We start from the raw sequence: 17,404 nt of genomic DNA on the forward strand, positions 1-17,404 counted from the left end.
TAGTTTTGTGATTGCATTTCCAGCCAAGTTGTAGGAGGAGAGAGAACATCTTACTCTCCCTAGAATCTGCTAGGGTTTATTAACAGAACCATTATTCAAAAACAGTATAACTTTCCAATATTTAAAAGAAATGCTAAAGTCTAAATAAATCTTTCACACTGCAGATGGACCTTTAAAAATGTAATTGGCTTAATTTTTGTTAACATTGGTCATTCAAGTTAAAAACGCAGGTTCTCCTGTGCATGTATAAATGTTGGAATCTGCAAGACAAATTTAACATAGACTTGAGAAAAAGGATTATTAATGATTATTAATTATAGCAATCGCTAAACTCAGTAACATCTGCTTAATTATGTGAATGGTGAGCATTTCAATCAATAATGGATCAAGATTTACTGCTTTATGAATTCTGATTTGCAAAAAGCATCAAAATGAAACTATTAAAACTGAAGTTTCACTACAGGTTACAGAGCAAAGTAGACCGCTGTTTATAAAGGCACATAAACCAATGAGCGTATGAACTATTATCCCACAGCAAAACCTCAGACAATGAATGAATGTAATGTTGATCCAATCCATGACTCTCCATCATTATTACCATGTACTTGTTTGTTTGTGCAATTCACGATCTGGCATCAGTGTTAAAATAAATGACATGACTGGTAAGGAGTATTTGGGAGCAATTGTAATATGTCTCTCCAAATAGGAAAACCACAGGATTGGGTGAAATGCTACTTTTACCCCTTGCACAATATTGCTCCCCCGACTTGAACAGAGAGTAAAATTAGGCAGGATATGAAAAAAAAACAATTCGCCAAATTCCCGACGGGTGCATCGAGTTAAAGTGCCGACCTTAGTGAAAGTCATTCACTGGAATGGTGTTCAGCAGGCACACCATGGCCAGGCCAGGGGCAGGAGGCCCTTGTAGATTCAGATTCCAGTGAAGGAGCGGAATCACTGCCCGCAAAGACAGACAAAGGGAGAAAATTGGAGAGAATAAAGCTGAAAGGTGTTCAGCGAGGTAATAAATTGCATGTCCATGAGTAGAAGTCTTGGAATTTAGCAGAAACCACCATATCTGGTTTGGACATTGGGATTAAAAAGAAAACTTGAATTTTTAGGACCTCTCATGCAGCCTGTGATTTAGTTAATAAAAGAACACAACATTTTGCAGTATTTTAGTTTCCTAAGAGAGGCAAAGGTGGAATATGAGCAGAGACTGGCAGCTAAGAAAAGAGAATCCTAAAGTCTTCTATCAGCATATACATTTTCAGAGGATAGTAAGACGGTTGGGCCAGAAAGGGAACATGTGCACCGAGGTCGGAGTACGGCTCAGGTACTAAAATGACTACTTTGCACTGGTCATGAGCAAAGAAGAAGATACTGCCAAAGTCCTAACTGAAGAGGCACGTGAGATATTGAATGGGTTACAAATGACAAAAAGGTATTAGAAAGGATCGCTGCACTTAAAGGTTGACAAGGCACCAGGGCCAGATGAGATGCATCCGAGGATACTGGGGGAAAGTGTGAAGGCCTTTTGGTTAAGATCAAGCGCAGGATCAAGAGCGGGATCAGGTGCAATGCCTTTTCTTGTCAGCTTTGGTCCTGTATGTATCACTTGCGGGAACCATGAATTTGATTCAGTCTGAATTTGAATTGGTCTTTGGAGCAAGCAATGAGATGGATTAAGGCCTTGCCCTGTCCACTCTGTGCGTTGGCTTTGTAACTCTGAGAAGGAATAAAATGTGTTTTTAGAAATCTTCCAATCCTCCTTAGACACAGGGGTGCTGCCAGCGGACTAGAGGATTGCAAATTTTACATCCTTGTTCAAAAGAGTGGTGTAATGATAAACCCAGCAATTGCTAACCCGTCTGTTTAACCTTGATGGTGGGAAAGCATTTAGAAATGATAATCAGTGAAAAAATGAACTGTCGCTCGGAAAATTCTGGATTAATTAAGGAAGACCAGCGTGGATTTGTTCAAGGCAAATGGCATTTAATTAACTTTGAGTATTTGATGAGGTAACTGAGAGGTTTGATGAAAAACAATGTGGTTGATATGGTGTACATATACCTCCCAAAGCTATCTGACAAAGTGCCACAGGATAGGTGATTCAGAGAAGCTGAAGACCCTGGAATGAAGGGGACAGTAGCAACGTGGATACAAAGCTGGGTGAGTGACAGGAAACAGAGGTCATATTATTATAAGAAACAGGAGGAGGAGTCCATGGTGAATGGTTGCTGTTCAGCCTGGAGGAGCGTGTACAGTGAGGTCTCTAGGAGTCGGTATGCTTTTCATATATTAGTGTATATTAGTGGTTTAGGTGTGCAGGGCACAATTTCAAAATTGGCAGACGACACAGAGCTTGGAGGGATGGTGATAAACTTCAAGAGAGCACAAACAGGCTGGTGGAATGGGCGGGTGTCTGGCGGACACAATTCAATGGAGAGAAGTGTGAAATGATGTATTTCAGTATGGAGAACGAGGAAAGATCAAATAAACTAATGCAGCAGGGGCATGGGAAACTGGATTGTAGTTTTAGGGTAAGGGAGAATGAGAGTAGAGAGGTCAGGAGCACAGATTTGACGTCGCAGGAGGGGGCCAGTGTTCAGGTAGGTGGTTTGAAGTGTGTCTACTTCAATGCCAGGAGTATACGAAACAAGGTAGGGGAACTGGCAGCATGGGTTGGTACCTGGGACTTCGATGTTGTGGCCATTTCGGAGACATGGATAGAGCAGGGACAGGAATGGATGTTGCAGGTTCCGGGGTTTAGGTGTTTTAGTAAGCTCAGAGAAGGAGGCAAAAGAGGGGGAGGTGTGGCGCTGCTAGTCAAGAGCAGTATTACGGTGGCGGAGAGGATGCTAGATGGGGACTCTTCTTCCGAGGTAGTATGGGCTGAAGTTAGAAACAGGAAAGGAGAGGTCACCCTGTTGGGAGTTTTTTATAGGCCTCCTAATAGTTCTAGGGATGTAGAGGAAAGGATGGCGAAGATGATTCTGGATAAGAGCGAAAGTAACAGGGTAGTTATTATGGGAGACTTTAACTTTACAAATATTGACTGGAAAATATATAGTTCGAGTACAATAGATGGGTCATTTTTTGTACAGTGTGTGCAGGAGGGTTTCCTGAAACAATATGTTGACAGGCCAACAAGAGGCGAGGCCACGTTGGATTTGGTTTTGGGTAATGAACCAGGCCAGGTGTTGGATTTGGAGGTAGGAGAGCACTTTGGGGACAGTGACCACAATTCAGTGACGTTTACGTTAATGATGGAAAGGGATAAGTATACACCGCAGGGCAAGAGTTATAGCTGGGGGAAGGGCAATTATGCCATTAGACGTGACTTGGGGGGGATAAGGTGGAGAAGTAGGCTGCAAGTGTTGGGCACACTGGACAAGTGGGGCTTGTTCAAGGATCAGCTACTGCGTGTTCTTGATAAGTATGTACCGGTCAGACAGGGAGGAAGGCGTCGAGCGAGGGAACCGTGGTTTACCAAGGAAGTGGAATCTCTTGTTAAGAGGAAGAAGGAGGCCTATGTGAAGATGAGGTGTGAAGTTTCGGTTGGGGCGATAGAGTTACAAGGTAGCGAGGAAGGATCTAAAGAGAGAGCTAAGACGAGCAAGGAGGGGACATGAGAAGTATTTGGCAGGAAGGATCAAGGAAAACCCAAAAGCTTTCTATAGGTATGTCAGGAATAAGCGAATGACTAGGGAAAGAGTAGGACCAGTCAAGGACAGGGATGGGAAATTGTGTGTGGAGTCTGAAGAGATAGGAGAGATACTAAATGAATATTTTTCGTCAGTATTCACTCAGGAAAAGGATAATGTTGTGGAGGAGAATGCTGAGCCCCAGGCTAATAGAATAGATGGCATTGAGGTACGTAGGGAAGAGGTGTTGGCAATTCTGGACAGGCTGAAAATAGATAAGTCCCCGGGACCTGATGGGATTTATCCTAGGATTCTCTGGGAGGCCAGGGAAGAGATTGCTGGACCTTTGGCTTTGATTTTTATGTCATCATTGGCTACAGGAATAGTGCCAGAGGACTGGAGGACAGCAAATGTGGTCCCTTTGTTCAAAAAGGGGAGCAGAGACAACCCTGGCAACTATAGACCGGTGAGCCTCACGTCTGTAGTGGGTAAGGTCTTGGAGGGGATTATAAGAGACAAGATTTATAATCATCTAGATAGGAATAATATGATCAGGGATAGTCAGCATGGCTTTGTGAAGAGTAGGTCATGCCTCACAAACCTTATTGAGTTCTTTGAGAAGGTGACTGAACAGGTAGATGAGGGTAGAGCAGTTGATGTGGTGTATATGGATTTCAGCAAAGCGTTTGATAAGGTTCCCCACGGTAGGCTATTGCAGAAAATACGGAGGCTGGGGATTGAGGGTGATTTAGAGATGTGGATCAGAAATTGGCTAGCTGAAAGAAGACAGAGGGTGGTGGTTGATGGGAAATGTTCAGAATGGAGTACAGTCACAAGTGGAGTACTACAAGGATCTGTTCTGGGGCCGTTGCTGTTTGTCATTTTTATCAATGACCTAGAGGAAGGCGCAGAAGGGTGGGTGAGTAAATTTGCAGACGATACTAAAGTCGGTGGTGTTGTCGATAGTGTGGAAGGATGTAGCAGGTTACAGAGGGATATAGATAAGCTGCAGAGCTGGGCTGAGAGGTGGCAAATGGAGTTTAATGTAGAGAAGTGTGAGGTGATTCACTTTGGAAGGAATAACAGGAATGCGGAATATTTGGCTAATGGTAAAGTTCTTGAAAGTGTGGATGAGCAGAGGGATCTAGGTGTCCATGTACATAGATCCCTGAAAGTTGCCACCCAGATTGATAGGGTTGTGAAGAAGGCCTATGGAGTGTTGGCCTTTATTGGTAGAGGGATTGAGTTCCGGAGTCGGGAGGTCATGTTGCAGCTGTACAGAACTCTGGTACGGCCGCATTTGGAGTATTGCGTACAGTTCTGGTCACCGCATTACAGGAAGGATGTGGAGGCTTTGGAGCGGGTGCAGAGGAGATTTACCAGGATGTTGCCTGGTATGGAGGGAAAATCTTATGAGGAAAGGCTGATGGACTTGAGGTTGTTTTCGTTGGAGAGAAGAAGGTTAAGAGGAGACTTAATAGAGGCATACAAAATGATCAGGGGGTTGGATAGGGTGGACAGTGAGAGCCTTCTCCCGCGGATGGAAATGGCTGGCACGAGGGGACATAACTTTAAACTGAGGGGTAATAGATATAGGACAGAGGTCAGAGGTAGGTTCTTTACGCAAAGAGTAGTGAGGCCGTGGAATGCCCTACCTGCTACAGTAGTGAACTCGCCAACATTGAGGGCATTTAAAAGTTTATTGGATAAACATATGGATGATAATGGCATAGTGTAGGTTAGATGGCTTTTGTTTCGGTGCAACATCGTGGGCCGAAGGGCCTGTACTGCGCTGTATTGTTCTATAAAGGGTACAATTTTAAATGAGAGTAGAGAGACCCAGGCTGATACATGCTCATATCATTGTAGGTGGCAGGTTGAGAAAGTGATCCTGGGCTTTATAAACAGAGATATGAAGTACAACAGCAAGGCAGGTCTGACGATTCTTTACAAACACAGCTATGTCCTCAGTCGGAGTATTGCGTCCAATTCAGGGCATCGCACATTGGGGTTAGAGAAGGCGCAGAAGAGGTGTACGAGAACGGTCCCGGGCATGAGAGACTTCAGTTGCATTGGATAGATTGGAGAAGTTAAGGGTTGTTCTCCTTAGAGAACGGAAGGTTGAGAGGAGATTTGATTGAGTGGTCCAAAAAAAACATGCGGGAAGATAGAGAACAACTTCCTGTTGGCAGAAAGGTCGCGAACCCGAGAAACAGATGGCAAGGTGACTGAGAAAAGAAGCAACAGGGACACAAGGAAAATCTTTAGTGGTGAGGATCTACTGCCCGAGTGCGCAGCGGAGGCAGACTCGATAGGAGCTGACAAAGAATTGTAATAATACGTATATAGTCAGGTTAGTGAAGGGTTAATAATTATATCTCTGTATGAATCAAACACTAGAGGGTGCTACCATTTCTCTATTTAAGTCAGACCCTGAGGGAATTCTGGGAGTAGCGTAAGGAGAAAGCATGGTGATAGCATTAGAAGATAATTAGAGTAGATTGCATGAACACAAGGTTAGATTATAGTGTAGTTAGTGACTATTTAGATGATTGAATACTGTAAGACAGATCCAATATTACTTAATTATTACCTGTAGCTCAGTAGAGTGTGCGAGCTTCGTTTAATTAATAGTGTTATAATAAATTAGTTTTGTTTCAATTTTTGATTGGTAAAATTCTTTGTCAACAACACATTGGATCATTCTGGAAGAAAAGACAAAGAATACAACATATTACCAAGGATGGTAATATAACAAGAATTGCCGAGGTACGAAGAGAGGATGGGATTAACTGATCTGCAGAGAGTCAGCATGGACAGGAAGGACTGAATGGCCTCATTCTCTGCTGTAGCCATTCTAGGATTGTATGAACGTTTACTGCAGTATATTAACCACCCTGTATTTTAGCATGTGATCTCTGATCTGAGACCAGTGAAACATATAGAGCTGCACATTTAATAGTTCACAGTGCCCAAACGTGCAATCTGATTGGCCTGTCTCTGAAGGTTAAAAAGCTCACCCGCCACTCAACAATTGGTGACACACAGCCCTCTGGCCGATTCTGCAAAGAAAGCCTCGCTTGCCCTCCCTCTCCTTTCAGCCTGCCCGCTCACTGGGAGGGTGGGATGGCTTGCATTTTTCGCATCTGCTGTCAAGCGTCATTTACTGACTTTCAGGAAGGAAGGGCAATTCAAGCAGAACTAGCAGGAAATGGTGCGGTTTTTAAAAAAATCCCCCACTTCTGTTGAAGTAGATGCTCCATCTGGTGGCCCAGAATAAATCTGACAAACATTCACCTGCGACAGTTGGTTCGTCGTGTCCGGCTGCCCAAGGCTTGTTCAATCTACCCCCACCGTCTGCCAATGTGCAGTCGCTTCTCAGTTCATGCCACTCTTGCTAAATGGAAATTGCCCGTGAAAAAGAGCTTAAGTTGACCGTAGGATTTACGGCACTGAAACAGGCCATTCAGCCCAACTAATCCTCCTGTTCCACCTCTTCCCGCCTGACAGAAATTCTCGTTCCCGAGTTCAAATCCCTCCACGGCCTCACTCCCTCCCTATCGCTTGAATCTCCTCCAGCCCCACCGCCCGAGGTATCCGCTCTCCTCCAATTCTGGCCACCTTCAGCTGCTGGGGGGGGGGGGGGGGGGGGCGACCTTTGGAATTCCTTCGCTCTCCCTCTCGGCCTCTCTTTTCTCCTTCAGGCACTCCTTAAAACCCACTTCTGTGACCAAGCTTCTGGTCACCTGTTCTGGTCTCTATATGCACATTCAGCTTTACAATACCCCTGAAAAGATTTATAAAACATTCAGGGCACAATGTGAAACAAATTGCTGCTGTATATCCAATCCTATCCACATATCCTTCTATTCATTTCTCATTCATATGTTTACCTAGTGTTTCCTGAAATGTATCAATACTATTTACCTCAACCACTCCCTGTGGGAGCGAGATCCACATTCTCCCCACTCTCTGAGGAAGGATGTACATATTGTAGGGTCTCAAAGCTGAGTTCAGCTGCTTTAGATTGTGACCATCACCCTCCATTTCTTGAAATACCCCATACACGTATTGCCTCAATGCATCCCCCCCCCCCCCTCTCCCTCCCACACCAGGCCATTTGTGGGCAGCACGGTAGTACAGGTGGCTAGCACTGAGGCTTCACAGCGTCAGGGTCCCAGGTTCAATTCCCTGCTCAGTCACTGTGCGGAGTCTGCACGTTCTCCCCGTGTGTGCGTGGGTTTCCTCCGGGTGCTCCGGTTTCCTCCCACAGCCCAAAGATGTGCAGGTTAGGTGGCTTGGCCATGATAAATTGCCCTTAGTGTCCAAAAATAGGTTAGAAAGGATTATTGGATTATGGGGATAGGGTGGAAGTGAGGGCTTAAGTGGGTTGGTGCAGACTCGATGGGCCGAATGGCCTCCTTTTGAACTGTATGTTCTATGTAAACATCCATCTTTTGCTAATATCCTTCAGGGAAGGAAATCTGCCGCCTTACCTGGTCTGGCCTACATGTGACCCCAGACCCACAGCAATGTGGTTGATTCTTAACCCCCCCCCAAAATGGCCACGATAGCACAAGTGGTTAGCACTGTGGCTTCACAGCGCCAGGATCCCAGGTTTGATTCCCCGCTGGGTCACTGTCTGTGCGGAGTCTGCACACTCTCCCCGTGTGTGTGGATTTCCTCCATGTGCACCAGTTTCCTCCCACAGTCCAAAGACGTGCTAAATTGCCCTTAGTGTCCAAAAAAAGGTTAGAAGGGGTTATTGGTTTACGGGGAAAGGGTGGAAGTGAGGGCTTAAGTGGGTCGGTGCAGACTCGATGGGCCGAATGGCCTCCTTCTGCACTGTATGTTCTATGTCTATGTCTATCTGGCTTTTGTTCTAATAATAATAATCATTATTATTGTCACAGGTAGGCTCACATTAACACTGCAATGAAGTTACTGTGAAAATCCCCTAGTCGACACACTCTGGCACCTGTACACTTTGCTGCAGTCTCTCCCAGCAACATGTTTTATATCGAACACATTCTCCCTCCCTTCAGTTCTGACGAAGAGCCAAAGGATTCGAAGCGTTAACTCTGCTTTCTCACCTTACAGTCAGGCCTGCTGAGGTTTTCCAGTGGCCCCTCTGCTCTCGTTTCAGATTCCAGCATCCGCAGTATTTTGGTTATTATATTGTACGATGCTGGATAACGTTCAGTCAATCTCACTGAAGTCTTCATAGTCTTAAGCAGATTAACTGCATTTATTAACTGCAAGAACTACATATAAACAGGGAAGGGCTCCGGCTAGGAACCGTCTCCATGCTTGCCTGCGCACACTGCTCTGTCCAAAGACTGACCCCCTGGGTGTGGGTCCTGTGTTTTCTTACATCACCATGTGGGGGATACTGTACTCAGTCCCTATGTGTTAACCTTGTATATGCCAGACCCTTGAACTACAGTACAAAAATTAAAAAACAATCCGTTTGATGGTTAATTTTGCTCAATGTGCAGTTGTAGCATTGTCACAGGTTTTTACTGTATGCTAATTGGAACAGGAGGAGGTTAGTCAGTTTCACAAGCCCATTGTGCACTTCAGTTAATAATAATCTTTATTATCGTCACAAGCAGGCTTACATTAACACTGCAATGAAGTTACTGTAAAAAGCCCTAGTCGCCACACTCCGGCGCCTGTTCGGGTACACAGAGGGAGAATTCAGAATGTCCAAATTACCTACCAGCACATCTTTCGGGACTTGTGGGAGGAAACCGGAGCACCCGGAGGAAACCCACGCAGACACGGGGAGAACGTGCCGACTCCGCACAGACAGTGACCCAAGCCGGGAATCGAACCTGGGTCCCTGGAGCTGTGAAGCAACAGTGCTAACTATATCGGAACCCCGTCTAACCGCTTGGGTTCTGTAACCCTCAGTCCCCATACCCAACAAAAAATTATCAATCTCAGTTTTGAAATTTCCTGCTGACCCTCAGCCTCAACAGCTTTGGGGCGGTGGGGGGGGGGGGGGGGGGGGGCAGATTTCCATTCCCATTAGGAAGTGCTTCCTCACATCTCCCCTGAACAGCCTCGGTATTTAAGGTTCTGCCCCCCTCCCCTGGCCTTGTTTGCCCCCACCCCTCCCCCACCACCAGGTGAAATAGTTTCTGTCGATCCTATCAAATCCTTTAATGGGGAAAGGACGGACACCCGAGCAAATATTGTTTGAACATTAACAGAGCTTCAGACATGGGCCACATTTCACAATTCCCATGAAGGCTTAATGATTATGACAAGAGCTCTCCAATGTTATGCCTTCGAAATGGTCACAGGTCCTAGAAAGTCTTTCTGATAAATCCAGTCACTGATGATGGAATTCCCTCCCTGCCTCTAATTGATGCAAAGTTCTGTTGATTGGAAACACACATCTTTCATCCCGCTTACTGCGTCCCATCCTTTCTGACACCAGGTCAAGGTTCACAGTCGCATCAGATTATCAAACTGGCAACTCATTAGGCGCTGTGGCCTTCCCTGGCCCAGGATCAATTTGCCGCAAAGAATCAAACCCAGGCCATTTATTCCACAGGCCCGGGTGCTGGAGGAGCTTTTCGCATGTCGCATAGCATTGCCATGTTTTTCCAGACATCTCCAACTGATGATTAATTGTGAGTGATGGGAAACAAGGCCAGCTGCTTGCCGCGGCCTGAAACATTACTATAATGGATATAAGCTGCCAATTTTCCAGGTTTACTGGCACGTCTTCCCTGTGCAATTAAGGAAAGTTATAAATGATATGGAAATCTATCAAGGTCCATTTATTTTCACCCGAGTGGGTCCTCCCTGGATATTTCCACCTGAAAACTTTGGGGGGGGCAGCACAATATATAGGTAACCTGATTTTAACTCTGTAGGGCCATGCAAGTTCATTAAGACGTGCGCCTGGTCTAAGAACACTGTGACTGTGGGATGGTCCAGGAATATTCTGAAGTCCATCCTTTTAAGGCATCGGCTCCATTTTCCGGTGTGTGTGTGTGTGGGGGGGGGGGGGGGAGGTTGCTGCCAAATGCCCTTTAATTATTCCCATGAATGCACCCTCATACAGAACGAGGTGCCAAAGTCACACTCGGGCAAACACTGTTGGATGAAAGCGGTGGCTACTGAACTGGCAAACAAAAACCTAAGGGCTTCGCATTTTACCGCAGAGTTACAGCTTCACAATGCATTCTGCGGGTGGGCATCCACCAGAAATTGTGGAAGGGGAAAAGGGGAAAGGGGGGGGGGGGGCCTTCAGACAATCTCCTGACACAACAATAATAAAAAGATAAATGTTGATCCAGGCTACCTTTGGCCCACGCTGACAGCATCGCTGGGCGCAGATGCCAGGGAATGTTCTAATCTAAAGACGCAGAAGCACGACCATCCCTGACCAGGAACGCCACGGTTCTAGTCCTGAGCCTTCCGCGATGTGAGATGAGCACAATACATTTGCTGGACAGTAACAGCTGTGCTTTTCCCACATGAGGGAGAATACGCTATCCTGGGCTGCGATCGGGATCGAGCAGATGGAAAAATACATTTGAGCTGCCCCTACACCCCCACCGCAACAAGAATTCGCCACGTATCTTCTCGAGAAAACAGATCAAAATGCGATTCCGTATTGGTAAGGGGCGGGGTTGCAAAACTGATTTTTTTTTTTTTAAACTGTGGTTCCCCCGGTCAACCAAGTTTAAAATGAAAAGCAAGAGAATCAGATTCAATTCGTTTGATGTTTTTCTTTTGCGCAGATCCCGCAGAAATGCGAGGACGGCAATGGAACTGGTGCCAGTGACATATGGTTTGCCATGGTGCTAAACATTCATACCAGAGACAGCTTCATCAGTCATTAGTGTATCTGCATTAAAAAATTATCGTCTTGATGGATGATATTTAGAGTTTACCCTGCTGCTCAAACATTACCAAAGAAACACAGGTTTTTAAACCCACATGACACTAGAAACTGCAGACCATGAAATACTTTTGCTTGCAATGCTCAGATCATGCTTGCCAGGTAATATACAGCAATAAATAAACATACAAAACTCCCAGCTAAAACCCACAGCCTGGGTCATAGCTGCACAGGCCAATTAATGCAGAGCATCTGTTCAGCAGAGCAGTAGGATACTTTGCAACAACTTTGGTAGTTTGAACAAAAGAATCACGTCTTTCTTCCGAAAAGACAATTACGTCAATGAAGTAGGGAGCCACATAAGTTCTTGCACGTTTTCTTATAAAACACAAGGTCCCCTCAAAGAGAAGGTTTGTTAATGTCACATCTCCCTTTGTTCTGTCGGGTCCTGTGTGTGTCTGCCAAATGTGACAGAAGGCACAAAGAGGGTCATAGGGGTCCAATTGTCATATCACCTTCTGTTCAGGCAAAGTGCAACACAAACAACGAGATCGATGCAAAAATAATCTTACTCCAAAGAATCAGATACCTACGACCATTCCCAAAGATTTCTTAAGTCAGGGGTGTGAGTGAGATTTAAAATGCCGGTGCTATTTCCTCGTACAGTAGACATTACACCAGAATGGGTCTTTTTGTCTATTTTTTAAAAATAAATTTAGAATACCCAATTCATTTTTTCCAATTAAGGGGCAATTTAGTGTGGCCAATCCACCTACCCTGCACATCTTTGGGTTGTGGGGGCGAAATCCACGCAGACATGGGGAGAATGTGCAAACTCCACACGGCCGTGAGGCAGCAGCGCTAACCCACTGTGCCACCGTGCTGCCCCCCTTTTTGTCTATTTTGAATGAAAGTTAAAGTGCACAAATTAGAGCTTTTGAAAGCACTGATCAGGAAAGAAAGTTAAAAACACAACATTAATTGCAATCCGTAAGTCAGAAAATTAGTCTCTTACCTAATCCGTAACACAGTCGGCACAGGTTTTAAGATTTACTTGACTATTATCTTTTAATTCTTTGTCAAACTTTTCTCCCTTCCTTCAAGCCGTTTTCATTTCGGTTGTCCGAAAGCAAAATGCTGCAGATGCTGGAAATCCGAATTAAAAATGGAAAATGCTGGAAAGCGCCCAGCAGGTCTGGCAGCGTCCGTGGAGGGAGAATCACAACGTTGCGGGTCAACGATCCTTAATTTGAACCAGGGTAAGCTAGAAATGTCACAGGGGGCAGCATGGTGGTGCAGTGGGTTAGCTCTGCTGCCTCAGGACGCCGAGGTCCCAGGTTCGATCTTGGCTCTGGGTCACTGTCTGTGAGGAGTTTGCACATTCTCCCCGTGTCTGTGTGGGTTTCGCCCCCACAACCCAAAGATGTGCAGGGTAGGTGGATTAGCCACGCTAAATTGCCTCTTAATTGGAAAAAAAAATGAATTGGGTATTCTAAATTTATTTTTTAAAAAGAAATGTAACAGGTCTGAAGCAGGTGAAATGGGGGGGGGGACGAAGGAAAAAGAACAAAAGGTTAGGTCGATGATGGAGCAGCAGATGGGAGATAATAAATGACAAAAGTGCAGCCCTGTTGCCTCACGGCGCCAAGGTCCCAGGTTCGATCCCGGCTCTGGGTCACTGCCTGTGTGGAGTTTGCATATTCTCCCCGTGTCTGCGTGGGTTTCACCCCCACAACCCAAAGGTGTGCAGGGTAGGTGGATTGGCCACGCTAAATTGCCCCTTAATTGGAAAAATTGAATTGGATACTCTAATATTTATTTTTAATTACAAAAGTGTCGCTGCGATAATGGGACAAGTAAAGAAACAAAAAGATTTGTCTAGAGCAGATATGAATGGTAATAATAATGTCAGAAGTGGGCTTACATAAACACTGCAATGAAGTTCCTGTGAAAATCCCCTAGTCGCCACACTCCGGTGCCTGGTCGGGTACACAGAGGGAGAATTCAGAATGTCCAATTCACCTAACAGCACGTCTTTCGGGACTTGTGGGAGGAAACCGGAGCACCCGGAGGAATCCCATGCAGACATGGGGAGAATGTGCCGACACAAACACAGACAGTGACCCAAGCCAGGAATCGAACCTGGCACCCTGGCGCTGTGAAGCAACAGTGCTAACCACTGTAATGAATAGTTGTTGTAAAAAAGCAAAAACAAGATAAAGGCCAAAATACCCTGCAACAAATGAAAACAGTCAGAAATTTCTGAACTCAGAGCGGAGTCCAGAAGTCTGCAGAGAGCCTAAATGAAAGAGGAGGTGCTGTTCCTTGAGCTGGAATTGAGCTTCACTCGAACACTGTAAGAAGCAGAGCAGAGGGAGGTCAGTGCAGAAGCATGATGAGGAACAAAAATGACAGGCCGCTGAAAGCTCGGGGTCATGATTACGGACTCAACAGGGTGTTCTGCAAAGTGGTCATCCAATTTACATTTGGTCTGCCCAGTATAAATGTGGCGACTTGAGACCACAGAGCAGATAGTCGAATGCGTTCTTTAAAAGGAGGAACTTCTTGGGCAGCACGGTGGCCAGCACTGCAGTCTCACGGCGCCGAGGTCCCAGGTTCGATCCCGGCTCTGGATCACTGTCCGTGTGGAGTTTGCATGTTCTCCCCGTGTCTGCGTGGGTTTCACCCCCACAACCCAAAGATGTGCAGGCTAGGTGGATTGGCCACGCTAAATTGCCTCTTAATTGGAAAAAATGAATTGGGTACTCTAAATTTATTTTTTTAAAAGGAGGAACTTCTTTACGTAAATAAGTTCGGCAATAACAGTAAACCCAGCAGAACGGTAGTAAGAGTGACAACTATGAAAACAGGAGCTGTAGTAAAACAAGTCTTGCTCGCAGGTAAGTCCGCCCAAGCTTGCACATGCTCAGTGCCCTCAACTGAAGCCAGAAAAACAATTACATCGGAGAAAGGCTTACAAGAACACGCTGTACTCAAAGTGACACTCTGTAATACTCCTTCCCCCTTAAATTTCAATCCCCCCATCAGGACCGAAATACAACGAAAGCCATGTCTTAATTATATGAATGTCAAAAGCTTTGTGGCAACCCGATTGCATTGCAACCTAGGCAGTAACTACTGGCTAATCTTGTATCAGTTGATATTGAATTGTAAGTGAAGAGGTAGATTGAGAATCTGATCATTAATGTTCCTCTTCCACTGCCCCAGCAGAGTCAAGTCGCAAACCTGGAAACTCAGGAAACACTTGCTGGTGAACTCCCACAGCAACATTACCGTCTGGCAGGTTATCTGTAACGTCTGCGAACAACTCTGCTGTGTTTCTGGTTAATCTGACATGGCAAACAGGATCTTCCCCTGTTCTCCAAGCCATGATCCACATTAAGGCCACCAAAACCTGGCTGGACTTTCAATTCTAGAAGCAACTGGATGAACCTCATGAATTTCCTCCATGAGTCGCAAACAAGGGGGTGGCACGGCCATTCTTGGCCACTCAGTTTGCAACTGTGAGGGGAGGGAGTGCCATAGTGGTATTGTCACTGGACTAGTAATCCAGAGACCCAGCTAATGCTCTGGGGACCTGGGTTCGAATCCCACCAGGACAGATCGTGAAGTTTTATTTCAATAAATATCTGGAATTAAAAGTCTAATGACGACCATGAACCCATGTATGGAGGGAAGATCTTATGAGGAAAGGCTGAGGGACTTGAGTCTGTTTTTGTTAGAGAGAAGAAGGTTAAGAGGTGACTTAATTGAGGCATACAAGATGATCAGAGGATTGGATAGGGTGGACAGTGAGAGCCTTTTTCCTCGGATGGTGATGTCTAGCACGAGGGGACATAGCTTTAAATTGAGGGGGGATAGATATAAGACAGATGTCAGAGGTACGGAGGTACGTTCTTTACTCAGAGAGTAGTAAGGGCGTGGAATGCCCTGCCTGCAACAGTAGTGGACTCGCCAACACTAAGGGCACCCAAATGGTCATTGGATAGACATATGGACGATAAGGGAATAGTGTAGATGGGCTTTAGAGTGGTTTCACAGGTCGGCGCAACATCGAGGGCCGAAGGGCCTGTACTGCGCTGTAATGTTCTATATTCTATGGTCGATTGTCGTAAAAACCCATCTGGTTCACTGATGTCCTTTAGAGAAGGAAATCTTTTGTCCTTACCCGGTCTGGCCTACATGTGACTCCAGATCCACAGCAATGTGATTGACACTTAAATGCCCTCAGGGGTGGGCAATAAATGCTGGCCCAGCCAGCGACGCCCACACCCCATGAACGAATTAATTAAAAAATCCTGCACACATAGTTCATCCCTACACTTCAGATAAGGTTTTGACTCATCTTCAATGATAGTTGGCCACCCATGTATCAAAAATCTTTTAAAACTTGCGACAGAATAAGATCTCTGTCCATCCACTGCTTTACACTTACTGGAGACTGTGCGAATCTCTCCAGTAAAAAAATTGTCTCGGGGGCACAATACCAAATTTACCAGATGGTAAATCTGATAAAGGGAGAGACTCAATGCGTCTTCATTTGCATTGTCTTTCCCTGCTCTGTGCAAGATATTGCACTGAGGGCGCAGTGGGCTGGCCCTGTTGCCTCACGGCGCTGAGGTCCCAGGTTCGAATCCCGGCCCTGGGTCACTGTCCGTGTGAGGTTTGCACATTCTCCCAGTGTCTGCGTGGGTCTCGCCCCCACAACCCAAAGATGGGCAGGGTAGGTGGATTGGCCACGCTAAATTGCCCCTGAATTGGAAAAAATGAATTGGGCACTCTAAATTTAAAAAAAAGATATTGCACTCATACGCTGACAGTGTAAGTGCCCCGTGCTGTATTCCAGCTGAGGCCATGGTGGGAATACATTTTGCCTCACTGAAAAGGTTCACCAACGGTGCGTGGTCCGTACATTTGGAGAATGGATGCCCATAAAGGTACTGATGGAATATTTTCACTGCAATAACGATAGCCACCCTCTTTGTCCAACTGTGAGTATCCCCTTTTCAGCCTGTGTCGGTGTCCCAGATTCCAAACCGATGGTGTTTCAGACCCGTCCTGCATTAAATGAGAAAGTACCGCCCCCACGGGGTAGGGCAAGGCTTCACACGATAGAATACGTTTCCTGTCTGGATCAATACGTACTCGCACATTTTCCATTGCAGCAGCGATTTCACATCTTTGAAAACCGTCTTCTGTGCAGACTCCCCCTTCCACGTGGTTTCTTTGTGCAGAAGTAGGTACAGTGGAGCCAACACTGTAGACAGGTCTGGCAAAAACTTTACATGGTATTTTATCAAACCTACAAATGACCGAGCGCGGCCACATTCCTGGGCTCCACAACTTTCTTAATGGTTCAAATTTATCCCCTCCACAGAAGATAAGCCTTGTGCGATGATTCTGTGGCCAAGGCACTCGACATTTTGTGCCTGGAAAATGCACTTGCTCCACTTCGGGCATAATCCCGCCTCTGAAAACTTTCTGAAACGCGACCCAGGTTGCTGAGATGCTCCTCCTCGAGTCTTCCCTCAAATGCGTGCTATCCAAGAAGATTGCAACCTGAGGAATGCTTCACAACAGGTTGTCCATCGTCCTTTGAAAGCTTTCCGGACTGAAGGATACGCCAAAAATGAAACAATTGTACATGGAAATCCTTCATGTGTGTTGATTGTCACCTACTGCTCAGAATCTTCCGCTAGCAAGTGTTACTGATATGCCTGGCTCATGCCCAGTTATGAAAACGTCTTGCCTCAAGCAAGAGTTGAAAACAAATCTTCCATCCTAGGTAATGGATAAGCCTCTCACTGGGAAACCTGGTTAACGGTGAGCTTGCAGTCACCACATGTGTACTGTAGCATCATGTTTTAGGACA

General features: G+C 45.7%; 1 protein-coding gene across 3 annotated transcripts in view; it reads right to left on the reverse strand.

Moving 5' to 3' along the window:
• pcca (propionyl-CoA carboxylase subunit alpha) overlaps positions 1-17,404 on the reverse strand; it is a 451,487-nt gene that overhangs the window by 2,579 nt on the left and 431,504 nt on the right. The window lies entirely within an intron of this gene.

The sequence above is a fragment of the Scyliorhinus torazame genome, chromosome 15 (genome assembly GCF_047496885.1).
Source record: "Scyliorhinus torazame isolate Kashiwa2021f chromosome 15, sScyTor2.1, whole genome shotgun sequence".
Taxonomy (NCBI): domain Eukaryota; kingdom Metazoa; phylum Chordata; class Chondrichthyes; order Carcharhiniformes; family Scyliorhinidae; genus Scyliorhinus; species Scyliorhinus torazame.